The following is an 11,689-nucleotide window of genomic DNA, read 5'->3' on the forward strand; positions in this document are numbered from 1 at the left end:
TAGGGACCAAATACACTGTTGTACAGCCTCCACGTAATAAAGCAACTTAAACAGCCATTGTAGATGTACTTTATTCATCTTTTGCTGGGATTCAGAAGAACTATTGTCGTGAGTCCTATGAAAGTAAAACAGTGGCTCAGAGCCGCTAGAAAAACACCAGGGGTGCTATCAACTTAGCCAAACAGCAAATTAGCCAAACAGCAAATTAGCCAAACATACAGTAAAGCGGATAAATAGGAAATTTCTCCTCACACTTATGAATACATAAAGAAATAAAGAACTATACATTTTTTTACATTTTTCCTGCATTTATATGCTGTACTTATATCAATCTAGCGAATTACATATTGTAATGGAATTGGTTTTTGGGCTTTCCAAATTAATAGTAGTCTAACAACAACAAAAAAAAGAAATGCATGTAAATTGCATTATTATTATTAATACACCAACACCACTTAAAACCTTTCTTTAACAGAGACCCATTACTTGATGAAAGATAAATATTCAGCCCGGTCTCATTCCCAACACGTCAAATGCAGTCGCTTTGTCAATGGCCGTACTCATCAAACTATGACACCACGGGTACCCCTTAGCCTCGTTCCTGGACACACCTGTCTAGCATAATGTTTTGATGTGCCGTCGAAGTCAGGTGAGTAAGTATAAAGAGCGAGAAAAGTCCACGTAAACCTAAACCTAACCGAGTAGTTTTGGTGCCTAAACCTAACCAAACTGCGACCGTTTCGTTAACCATGTGTGATGAAATGTTCCTTAGCAAGCTTTATTTTGAAAATCTAACCGGACGTTGCATATTTACTATTGCTACCTTGACTTCAGAGCCCTGCACTGCAAAACTGAATCTAAGCGGTACCTACAGCATCATATTTTGATAGGTAAGTGTACAGCCACTGACCAAGCGGCCGTATTTGACGAGTTAGGAGTGAGAACAGGTTGAATTATTGTATTTGCTTCTTTACTGCTAATGTTCAATAGCAGTAAAAAAACTTCTATTTTTTGTTTTTACTGCCCCCTGGAGTGGAGGTCTTCCTCTGGCTGCAGTTATAACCTCCATCAATCAGAGGGTAAAGCTAATTACTATAAATGGTAATAACTGAAAGCCACCTAGATGAACATATCGACATTTTTATCAACTCCTCTCTTCTCTGAATTTTAGCAGCTGGACAGTGTGAAGATTATGTTTAGAGAGATTTTAGTGAGTAAATCAAGCCTTAAAATGAGGGTGACAAAAATAGGATTTTGGAATAGTGTTTGTGATTATGGCAAACATGTTCATGTGCCATCAGTGCTTGTTGTCAGAGTAACTGATATATGTTTATATATGGCAAATAGCACAGAACTCTTATTACTATAGTTACGACAATTGCTCATTCAAGATTTTTTGAAGTAATGGTTTCAGAATGAACAGATGGAAGTACTCTGCAATAAATACATTGCCACTTCAGAATTAGAGACTGTGGTTTATAAATTGCAGGAAAACTAATTTTCTCAGGAGGGTCCCCAGCCTTAGTTATGATCTTTGCAGTCCTACTGACATCAGGGAAGTAAGGAAAGCTCCTGCAGTTTTTAGATCACTGGAACACTTGATAAAAGTAGCATGTTTCAATCATCAGATCATATAACTGCAGATGGTTTTCTGGAATCTTAAGGATTAATTACTACAAATTGCTTTTGTCTCTCTGTAATAATTCAATGTATCACTGTTTATTGGAGAGCACTTACTTTCCTTTGATTTAAAATCAAGCTGGTATCTTTCAAATGCTTTAGAATTTTCCATTATAATCGGTTTGAAACATTGGTATCAAAACAAGCATTTTCTATCGGTATTCTATAAAATATAATACACTTTCCATGCTGCTTCCCAAATTGTTCAACACACACCACGCAGATTTACTGCTATGCTTTAAAATGTTAAGCAAGTTTACTCTTTCACAATCTCATGCACGGATGCCATTGTAAAATGTTTCTGCACTGCTGTACACAATGGCAATACTGAGCTGAAGACAACTCTCTCTTCTTTATTAGGTTATTTTATCAGCCCTCTCAACAGCTGTGACAGCTCCAGCCATGATCGAGTTTGGCTTGTTTTCACTACATCCTCTGCAAACTTTGACACCTGATTTCATTGAGGGAGATGGGATTTGAAAGGTGGGGGACACGGGTCGCCAAGCCCTCTTCTCCAGATTGTCTAATGTACTGTACCTGAGCAGCTGGTTGTGAAAAATGCTTCTGTGTCTCTAGTCCTCCTCTCGTCTCCGTTGCCTTATTTCTCTGTCTTTCAGGTCGACATATATGGACTTGTTTTTTCATTTAACTTTTCAGGTATCCCTTTGGTTTTATAGATTTATTGTTACCTGCGGAATAGTACAAAAATATAAAAACAATAATAGTCCTGTGATCCCGTGGGGAGCCCTCCTTTGTGTAGTTTGGCTCAAGACTGTCTTTGACCATTTGTTTCTCTACAAGGAGACGAGGGAGTGCGGACAATGTCCTGAGGATCAATCCTCAGAGGGAACTTTGTACATTTAAAACTAAAACTTGTTTGCCTAGTGGAATGTGTGCTCTGAAAGGGGCAGTTTACCTGCTGCTCATCTCTGTCTCTGGGGTGAAACGATGACAAAATGAGAAATTAGTCTTTAAAGAGTAACTTCACCTGAGCTGACAACCCTGCTGGCGCTGCTACATAACAGTTGCTGTACGCTTTTTTCCCCACCCTGTGCAATGCAACACTTCATAATGTACTATTTTGCAATGCAACATCACAGATGAGTATAGTCACAAGTTCAACAGACCACACCAGACCTCACCCAGCTTTGACACTGGGTGATGTCAGCTAGACTTTGGACAGGGCCATGATATGACCCTGGAAGACAGACATAGCCTTTGTGAGGCCATTTGGCTTTTCCACCTTCCCATCTACTGAAAGAAAACTAAGCAGACAGAAACATAATAACCCAGGTTGTTGATAACTGTTGCCAACTGCACCATTTTCTTTACATTTTCGTTTGTGGTGGAATATAGCGTTAGTGAAACCAGAAGAAAATGAGCAGCCAGCATGCAGTTATGTTTATCAGGAAATATTCTGACTGATGCCGTCTTCTCTTAACTTGTTAACAGTTACACTTTTGTTCAGGGAATTCCAGCTACATGTCTGGAGTGTGGCTCCAACATTGCTAGCATTTACAGCAGAAAGAGGCCTGAAGGCATACCAGCTGGTCTTTCGAGACAAATGAAACCAATGACACTGATCAGACTGGGACATGCCAGGCAATATTTAGCTATAAAAGTTTTAGGCCTCACCAGTCTGGGCTAAGTTGCACTTTGCCTGAATGAAATTGCACTGAAGTACCTTCACTCTCACAGTGATGCAAGCATACAGACAAACAAAGAAGTGCTTTACAATCCTCTGATATGCATGCTTAATATGTTGGAAAAGGCGGAACTGATTTTTTAACAAATGATAATGAACAATTCCTTTAATGACTTTTATAACTTCAAAATACTGTGGTCCATAATCGTATTCCTTGTCTAATTTCTTATTAACCCACATTTAACCCACAAGCGAAGCAGTAGAACTTTCTGATGTGATTAAGTTGTACATTAGCAATGATGTCCATTTGAGTAAATTGTACAGTTATAGCAGATCTTTTTCCTGCGTTGTTGTTGTGGTAAAATATTGTTTTGCGAACATTAGGGTTAATTGGCAATATGATGAGACATTGGTAGATGAGACACTAACCATCTAATGCTTTATTATGCCACATATCCTTGTTAGGTTTCTATAATTCAACATCAAATTTAAGACAAAGGTTAAGCAAAGTTTAACAAGAAAAAAACTAATGAAAAACTATCACCAAAGTCCTTTGTGGCTTTAAGCCTCATAGCAGGAGCAATGGTTTAATTACTCTGAAGTTATAATGCAGAAGGATGCTTTGTGCATTATCTAATAATCCTAATCTCATTAACTTTTCCCCTCATCTATCTCATATATCGGTACTTTGACTCATAGAGGCAAACTTTGTTACTATAAGGAAAGAAAGTAATATTTTGGTAAAGTTTTAGTAGAAAAAAGTTATCCTAAACTGACTCTGGAAGGTCTTGTAGGTTCTGATTAAAAAAGTTGATTGATGCAGTGTTATTGACCTGGGATCCTAGTGAGACACTAGTGGACGGAGCTGATGTGGACTCAGGAGCGGGTGTGACCAAGCATACAGGTGGCATGGTTGTGAGCATATTGAAGCTTGTTGTAGACTTATAAAGAGGTGCTACAGAGATGCTTTTGCAGTTGTGCACTACAGAGACTGGTTTTAGCAGCAGACAAAAGAAGGAGACTGCAGACATCAAGTGCCTCTGGGGAATCTTTAGGAAATCATGACAAACAAAGATAAAAATTCAATTCAATTCATCAGAGGGCTGATAATCTACTAGATCAATAACTGTTGCTTTGGTATCGCCGTTATTGTATGACCTTGTTTTAGCATCACTGGCAGATCTCAGTTTGATATTACAAACACTGACTGACGCCATCCAACCCCTGCAGGTTAGCTTTTTTCAGATCTTACTTAAGATCTTAACTAACTAACTTAAGATCTCTATTTTTCTACGACCCTCAAGCAATTACCAAGAAGAGATCAGTTTATCTCAGATTAAGAATTAAAAAGGCAGTACTGTAAGCACATAGTATTTTATGGTAGATAACCGAGAGTTGATAGTGGGAAAAATGTTTTGCAAGATGAAAATTTGCTCCATCTAGCCCATCAAGGAAAAAGCAGTTCTGATGAAGCAAGCTTGTAGCTTAAAGAGGTGGGAAACAAGTAACAGATTAGCCATGAAAACCAAGCATGACTTGATGACTTGATGAGTGTTGAAGATATTTCAACACTCATCAAGATCTGTTTTGAGGTCACTTGCATTATTTGATTTTGTCTTCTTGATTTTAATTTCCATATAAAAGGAACACCCCTGCAATTCTACCATCTGTACTTTCTTCAGAAAAGATAACTGACATAACTACTTTTGTCTTTTTTGTAACTTAAAATGCTTAGTGTTTACCTATAGATAAATAAATAAAAATATGATTTATGCTACTGGTGTCATTGATGCTTAAATCTAATGTGAAGATCAGTTGGTTTATTATTTTTCATTAATTTAATTTGCACTTTACTGTGATGTTAATGGATCAGTGGTCTAATACAGAAACATTCTAAAATCCAGTTGCTCTCCCCACAGCAGCAGTTAAAGGGAAAAATCAACATTTTTTATGTGGATGTCCAGTCAATGTTGTTGGCAAATGTATTTAATTTAAGCGATAAATTCCTCAGTGCTTGCTATATTGACAGAGAAAGCTGAGTTCTCCTCAGTGGCACTGCCAGCGGAACCGTGCTGGCAGTTCCTACGTGTACCAGGATGCATTGTGCACTAGCTTCTGACGCCCACACTCACCCAGTGGGCTTTTGTATAACAACAAAGCTAACTGAGTCTAGCTGCACTTCTACCGTGAATATCACCACAATAACCACTTCTAAACCAAAAACTTCCCCACTGCAGGCAGAGACTAGAAATCCTAGCTGAAGTAGCCTGTAGTTCTTCCTTGCCTCCAACTATGTCACTGTCCTGTCAAATGACAGTGCTGGATGCAGGAAGAACTACTTCTCTGTCAATATAGCACTTACTGAGGAATTAATTGCTTAAATTAACTACATTTACCATCAACACTGACTTGACATCCACATAGAAAATGCAGAATTTTCCCTTTAATGTCACCCTGCCCCCTCATCTCTGAATCTTAGGAGACAAACAATACAGCGATATTTACTTAATTTCCCTTCGCCTCTCTTAACCTTGGACTCTGAGGGCAGCTTTCTCAGAGTAAAATTGTTAAGTCAGCTCATCTTCCAAAGTTCTCTTTGCTTCAGATCCATTTCATTAGGAAGTTTTAGCTGGACTGTTGCCAGAGTATAAGAAAAATAATAAAGCCTTCTGTTGGCCATTGAAAAAAAAAAACAAACACAGTTATTGATGCTTTTAGAAGTTATTACAATCAAACAACAATATAGAAATATAAATGAGGATCATACTGGGTGTGTATGTTCTTTTTGTGTGTGTGTGTGTGTGTGTGTGTGTGTGTGTGTGTGTGTGTGTGTTTTTCTTAAAAAATACTGTGATGGGATATTTTGGCCTGGCTTTGAACTGACTGATGGGGCATGTTGCATTAACACCGCAATTCAACAATACATACTTGCATTACATTGTTCTGCTCGACTTCCTGCTTAAGGACATACACAACTTGTTCAGTGTGTTGATACCCATGTAAACTTCAACACTGCTCTGTCTTTTCTGAAATAGATGGCAGAAATGTTTATTTTTCCTTTCTCACACACCGAGAGAATCTGGGCCATTGTGCTGCTAACCAATTACTCTCTCGCAGCACAATTATAAATATTCACTGAAAACATTAAATATTGATTGCTGTGTGTTAACTCAGAGCTTGAATGAAATTAAAACAAATATTAATCACATGCTGGCACGTCAGCAAACTTTATTAGACCCATAATGAATGCAAACAGATAGCTCACCATTTTGGAGGACCCTCACCCCATTTATCCACTTCAATTTAAATTTTAAATGGTGTGGCATAAATTGCTTAATTTCATCAATTCAGATTTTGTATATGCACATCATCTATTTACTGTCTGAGGAAAGGGAAGTTAGACCCACCACTAGCTGTGTAATTGGTAACCTTCCACACTTTGCCCTTCGATGAAAATAGATGGCTCTCCATCTTATACCATTTAAAACTTATCTCAGCTTCTCTTTCTGGCCAGTGTTAATGGACCTCTTCATTGGCCATCTGTGAATCATGAGAGGTGAGAAAATCCAAATGTGAGGAAATGCCAGTGAGTGTGAAACAGCAGTGTATTTTATGGAAATTGTGTTCATTCAATGAGCACAAAAACTGTCAAAGTTCAAATTGCCCTTTAGTCTAAAGGCTACTTTTCTTTGGAGCACAACCGATTTATTTAGTTTAACTATTGTAAATGTGTTACAGTTTAGATACATTTTTTTTTTGGTCTACAAATTGTTTTGATGATCAGCCTATGAGCAGGCAAGACTTCTATGCAACAGGCACTTTACTATATATACACATCACCCCCTTAATAGAAGTTCATCTTCTCATCTCAAGTAGAGTGAGGCAATTATCACAGAAGGTAAACACTGATGACTGTTGTATAAAGGCAGTCAGATATTCATTTGCCTCCTGTGTATGAGTCATTCTTTGAGCCAAATATCTAAGCCATATCTAAAGTTCCACACAAAAGTTGTGTGAAGAAGATTCTGGACATAAAAAGTGTATTGACCTCTAGGATAAAGAAATACTGCGAGGTGTGCAAGAAACTTGGCCAATTGGCACTGACTGTGTAAATCAAAGCACAGATGCAGGCAGTTGAACAAGCTTATGGTTCTAGCTCATTCAAGGCATGGCCTACAGATTTTTGTTAATTTCCTGACAAGTAGAACTGAGCAGTGGAGGCGCACCAGTGTCACATATGTGAAAGGATTAGGAGCAATACAGTTACCAGTTATACATACAAGAATTACTCAAATGAAAATCTTCAAAAAAGGAAAAATGCTGTGCACTCTGCAGCTTAAAGGTGAGGTATGTGATTTTAATCTAATTCACGTCTTTTTGTCAAATTCATTGAATATCCCCTCATGGTACGCTAGCTGTCCGTTCAGTGTGTGCACTGAAAAAAAATTCCGGTGTTTGTACACAGCCATGGCTCTGTGAATGGGAAATAAACAAAGTGGCTCGGACCAAGCCACACAACACTGTTCCAGCCATGATTTGTGTGTCAGGTAACGTTAAATGACTTGCCCATGGACACTCAGCTTACTTTCTAGTTTGCCAAGATATGCTGTTATTATGTTAGCTATAGCAGCAGGAGAGTTGTGAGTATCACTGTCTGGCTGTTAGCTTCGCAGCAGCAACTGTAGCGACAGTTTGCTAACCCACAACCTAGCTAACGTTAGTTATATTACTTGCTGTGTCGTTCACTCTATATTCTGGTATTTGTCATGCTATTGGATTTCTCCAGAATCGCATGCCCCACCTTTAAGGGGTCATACAGTATGTATCACAGACAGAAGCAATCGGGCCTTATAGACTTAAAGGAAAAGTTCGACATTTTGGGAAATATGCTCATTCGCTTTCTTGCTGAGAGTTAGATGAGAGGATTAATACCACTCTCATATCTGTATGCTAAATATGAAGCCACATCCAGCAGTCAGCTAAATTGGCTTAGCAGAAAGACTGGAAAAAGGGGAAACAGCTGGCCTGGCTCTGTAACAAAATCCACCTACAAGCACCTCTAAAGCTCAGTAATTAACACATCATATATCATTTGTTTAATCCATACAAAAACCAAAGTGTAAAGATGGAAAAATTGCCATTTTATGGGGATGTTATGTGCTGGGCTATTTCTTCATTGAAACCATTAACTTCCTGAGGTAAAACAGCAATTTGTCATCTTTACACATTTGTACAGATTAAACTAACAAGATATGATGTGTTATTAGTGAGCTTTAGTAGGAGGATATTGTCAACTTTGGACAGAGCCAAGCTAGCTGTTTCCCACAGTCTTTGTGCTAAGCTAACTTTGCCAGCTGCTGGTGGTAGCTTCATAGTTACTGTACAAGATATGAGAGTGGTATCAATATTCTCATTTAACTCTCGACAAAAAAGCGAATAAGCTTTCCCAAACTATCAAACTTTTCTTTTCACATCACCACAATCTGCTCCTTATATGTAATCACTATGACTAAAAATCAATATCATCTTTTCAGAATCAGAATCAGAAATACTTTATTGATCCCCGTAGGGAAACTCTTTTTCGACTTTGAGAACAAAAATAATGTACATGCCTTTTGTTTTCTCCAGCACCTGAAGACCACGTTGTAGTCACAGTTGTCTGAGCTCAGTCTGGAGGGCAACTGTTTGTTTGGACTGTTAATCATCATGGAGCTGTAAATGGAGCTCTGTTGTGTGAGGGAAATCTCAGAGAGTAATCTCACCATGCAGGACATAATCAGACACAAGGTTAATGAGAGTTTGATGGAAGCATATGCCTCACACATGGCAGTGGTATTGCACCATAATAACAGGGACAATGAGTTAATGGTGCAGGTCCAAAGGCAAACATAAACAAAACAAAATCAAGAAAAATGTTGCGATAATATCAATTTAGTTTAGTTGTCAACAAGATCAGCCTGAAATGCCTGACCAACTGTCTGTTCCAGTCATACTGCATCTGATGTGAGCAATACTTTAAGGCAAGCACACACTGTTGTGATGTCTCATAGCAAGCCTCAATTACTATTTTCTGTCACCTGGTCTGATACATGCATATGTAGCATTACCTATCTCTACAACAGGATGACAGATGATTGTAAATCAAGCTTGACAGGAGAGGGCCCTTCAGCTGAATATGATGTGAGTCACTTCACTTCACTGCCTCCCAGTTTTCCATCATTCGTGTAGCCTGCCTAAAGTTGCAGCTGCGTGGATGCTCTGCTCATCCAAGCAGAAATTTAACAACATAATGACCAAAAACTTCAGATGGATTCCATACAACTGTGTGCAACACACAGGGGCACGCAAATACATTTAAATTATCATTTACAAGAGCAGCAGTGCTGATTGTTACGCTACAGGTATACCGTGTATATAACATATTATTTATTATTTTCATACTAGGCCTTGCTTAATCAGTGTGTATCAACAACTGCATGACAACACCTGTGTCCTCAAGGGGGCAATTCAGCAAGAGACTCATCAAACCAGGCAGCCATGACACAGAGACAGATCTGAAGAACAAATTAAAGAAGACAGCTTCATCTTACTGCCCACCTCACTGTGCTTAACAGTGACGCTTGTGACACAGTGAAACTGCATGTTTAGAATTTCAGGTGACACACTTTTGAATGTAGCGAAGAGCAAAAATCAACTTTGTGTAACTCGAAGCATCCACATTTGTGTACTTACTTAGGGTATGTTTTGTGCTTCAATCACAGCACATAACTAAAAAAAGTGAGCATTACAAATGAGGGGGATTAATCCTAATGACTTTGGTGATCCACTGACTTTTCCTCTAGCGCCACCATGAGGTTGACATTTGTGGTTTTGAGTGAACTATGTCGACAACGTCGTTATCGTGAAATATGATACACACATTCATCTTCCCCAAAGAATGGAATTGAATAACTTGACCCCTGACCTTTCCTCTTGTGCCATCAAAAGGTCAAAGTTTTACTTTGTCCACTACAGTATATTAGTCCCTTTGTTTTATCAAATGTTAGCATGTTAACATGTTTAATATGGTGAATATGGTAAACATGATACCTCAGCACCATGAGCATGTTAGCATTGTCATTATGAACATGTTACCATGCTGATATTAGCATTTAGCTCAGAGCACCACTGTGCTCTGTTCTCCTAATCATCACTAAGACCAGTGTTTATAAGCTATCAGAATAAAATATAGAGAAACAGAAGAGAAAATGTATTTTTTTTAAATCAACTAAATATGTGTACGGTATATCTCTGCTTTATAAGCGCAGTCAATCATTTGTGTAAGGTCAAATGTTTATAAAGTGAAATGATTAGTGGGCAAATATTTTGAAAGAACAGACACTTTTGACATTTATCCCTGGTCAATTGTGTGTAATTTCATTTTCACTCCTGATCTGTCCATTTATCGACTTGTAGTTGTGACGTGAACTGTGGACTGTGAAGTCCAGAAGGAATTTGTACTGACAACCAGTGTGGCCAAAGTAAAATGATGTCTTTTCTGTAAATCTCATTTAATATGACTTGTTCTTGTTGTTTAACTGAAATGACCTTTTCTCTTCTGTTGTATAATTGTTGAGAAAAGAGAACACCAATACCCCACAGGAACTCTTTCGTGGCTTACCTTTAAAGCAATGTCAATAGTAATTACTGAGAGGGCTTATCTTTAGCCACTGCATCATTGTCCTTCACATGATTCAGCGTTAGCTGCCCCTCTGCCAATTAATAGAAGCAAACACCAATATCAATTATTCAACTGGTACACCATGAACAATAGTTCTGCTGCATTCATACTGCACCAAACTATTGTCATCTTAATTGAGTTAAGAATCTGTGGTACATTCACGCTCAATGACTCACCATACATACAAACTGAAGAACACAAGAAATATCTGTGGTAGTTTGTTTATGGTTTATTATATTTCCTGAATACAAATGTAGATACCCCAAAGGAGATAATATATTAAGATTATTTGTAAACTGAGACAACTAAAGTATATTTTGCTGCTCTTTCCTAAAGAGGCAGCCAGTCAGTCAATTGTTGTAATTCCAAAAACTTAGCTCAGTTTGCAAATGATCAAAATGATTCTTTATTCAATATAAGACAAAACTCTCCAACCACCACGTGAGGATCTGAAGCCACAGAATACCTACAGATTCATGGATTCATCCTCCCCTCATAGGCAGGATGAGGGCACCTGCTATGCGCTGATTTCAAACTGGATCTTTGATCTCTGGACAAACCAAGCATTATAATGTTTGACTTGTGAGAACCATCTCTTTGATCTCAGTGCTTGCTGTTACAATGGCCAAGCAGCAGGCTGTAGA

General features: G+C 38.3%; 1 long non-coding RNA gene across 1 annotated transcript; it reads left to right on the forward strand.

The window, feature by feature from the left end:
- Positions 1 to 491: 491 nt before the first annotated feature.
- LOC122875355 lies at positions 492 to 2,262 on the forward strand. The gene is made up of 2 exons (XR_006377810.1): positions 492 to 890; positions 2,041 to 2,262. It is a non-coding gene; the product is annotated as an uncharacterized LOC122875355 (long non-coding RNA).
- The last annotated feature ends 9,427 nt before the right edge of the window (positions 2,263 to 11,689 follow it).

Source organism: Siniperca chuatsi, linkage group LG4, assembly GCF_020085105.1.
Source record: "Siniperca chuatsi isolate FFG_IHB_CAS linkage group LG4, ASM2008510v1, whole genome shotgun sequence".
In the NCBI taxonomy this organism is placed as follows: domain Eukaryota; kingdom Metazoa; phylum Chordata; class Actinopteri; order Centrarchiformes; family Sinipercidae; genus Siniperca; species Siniperca chuatsi.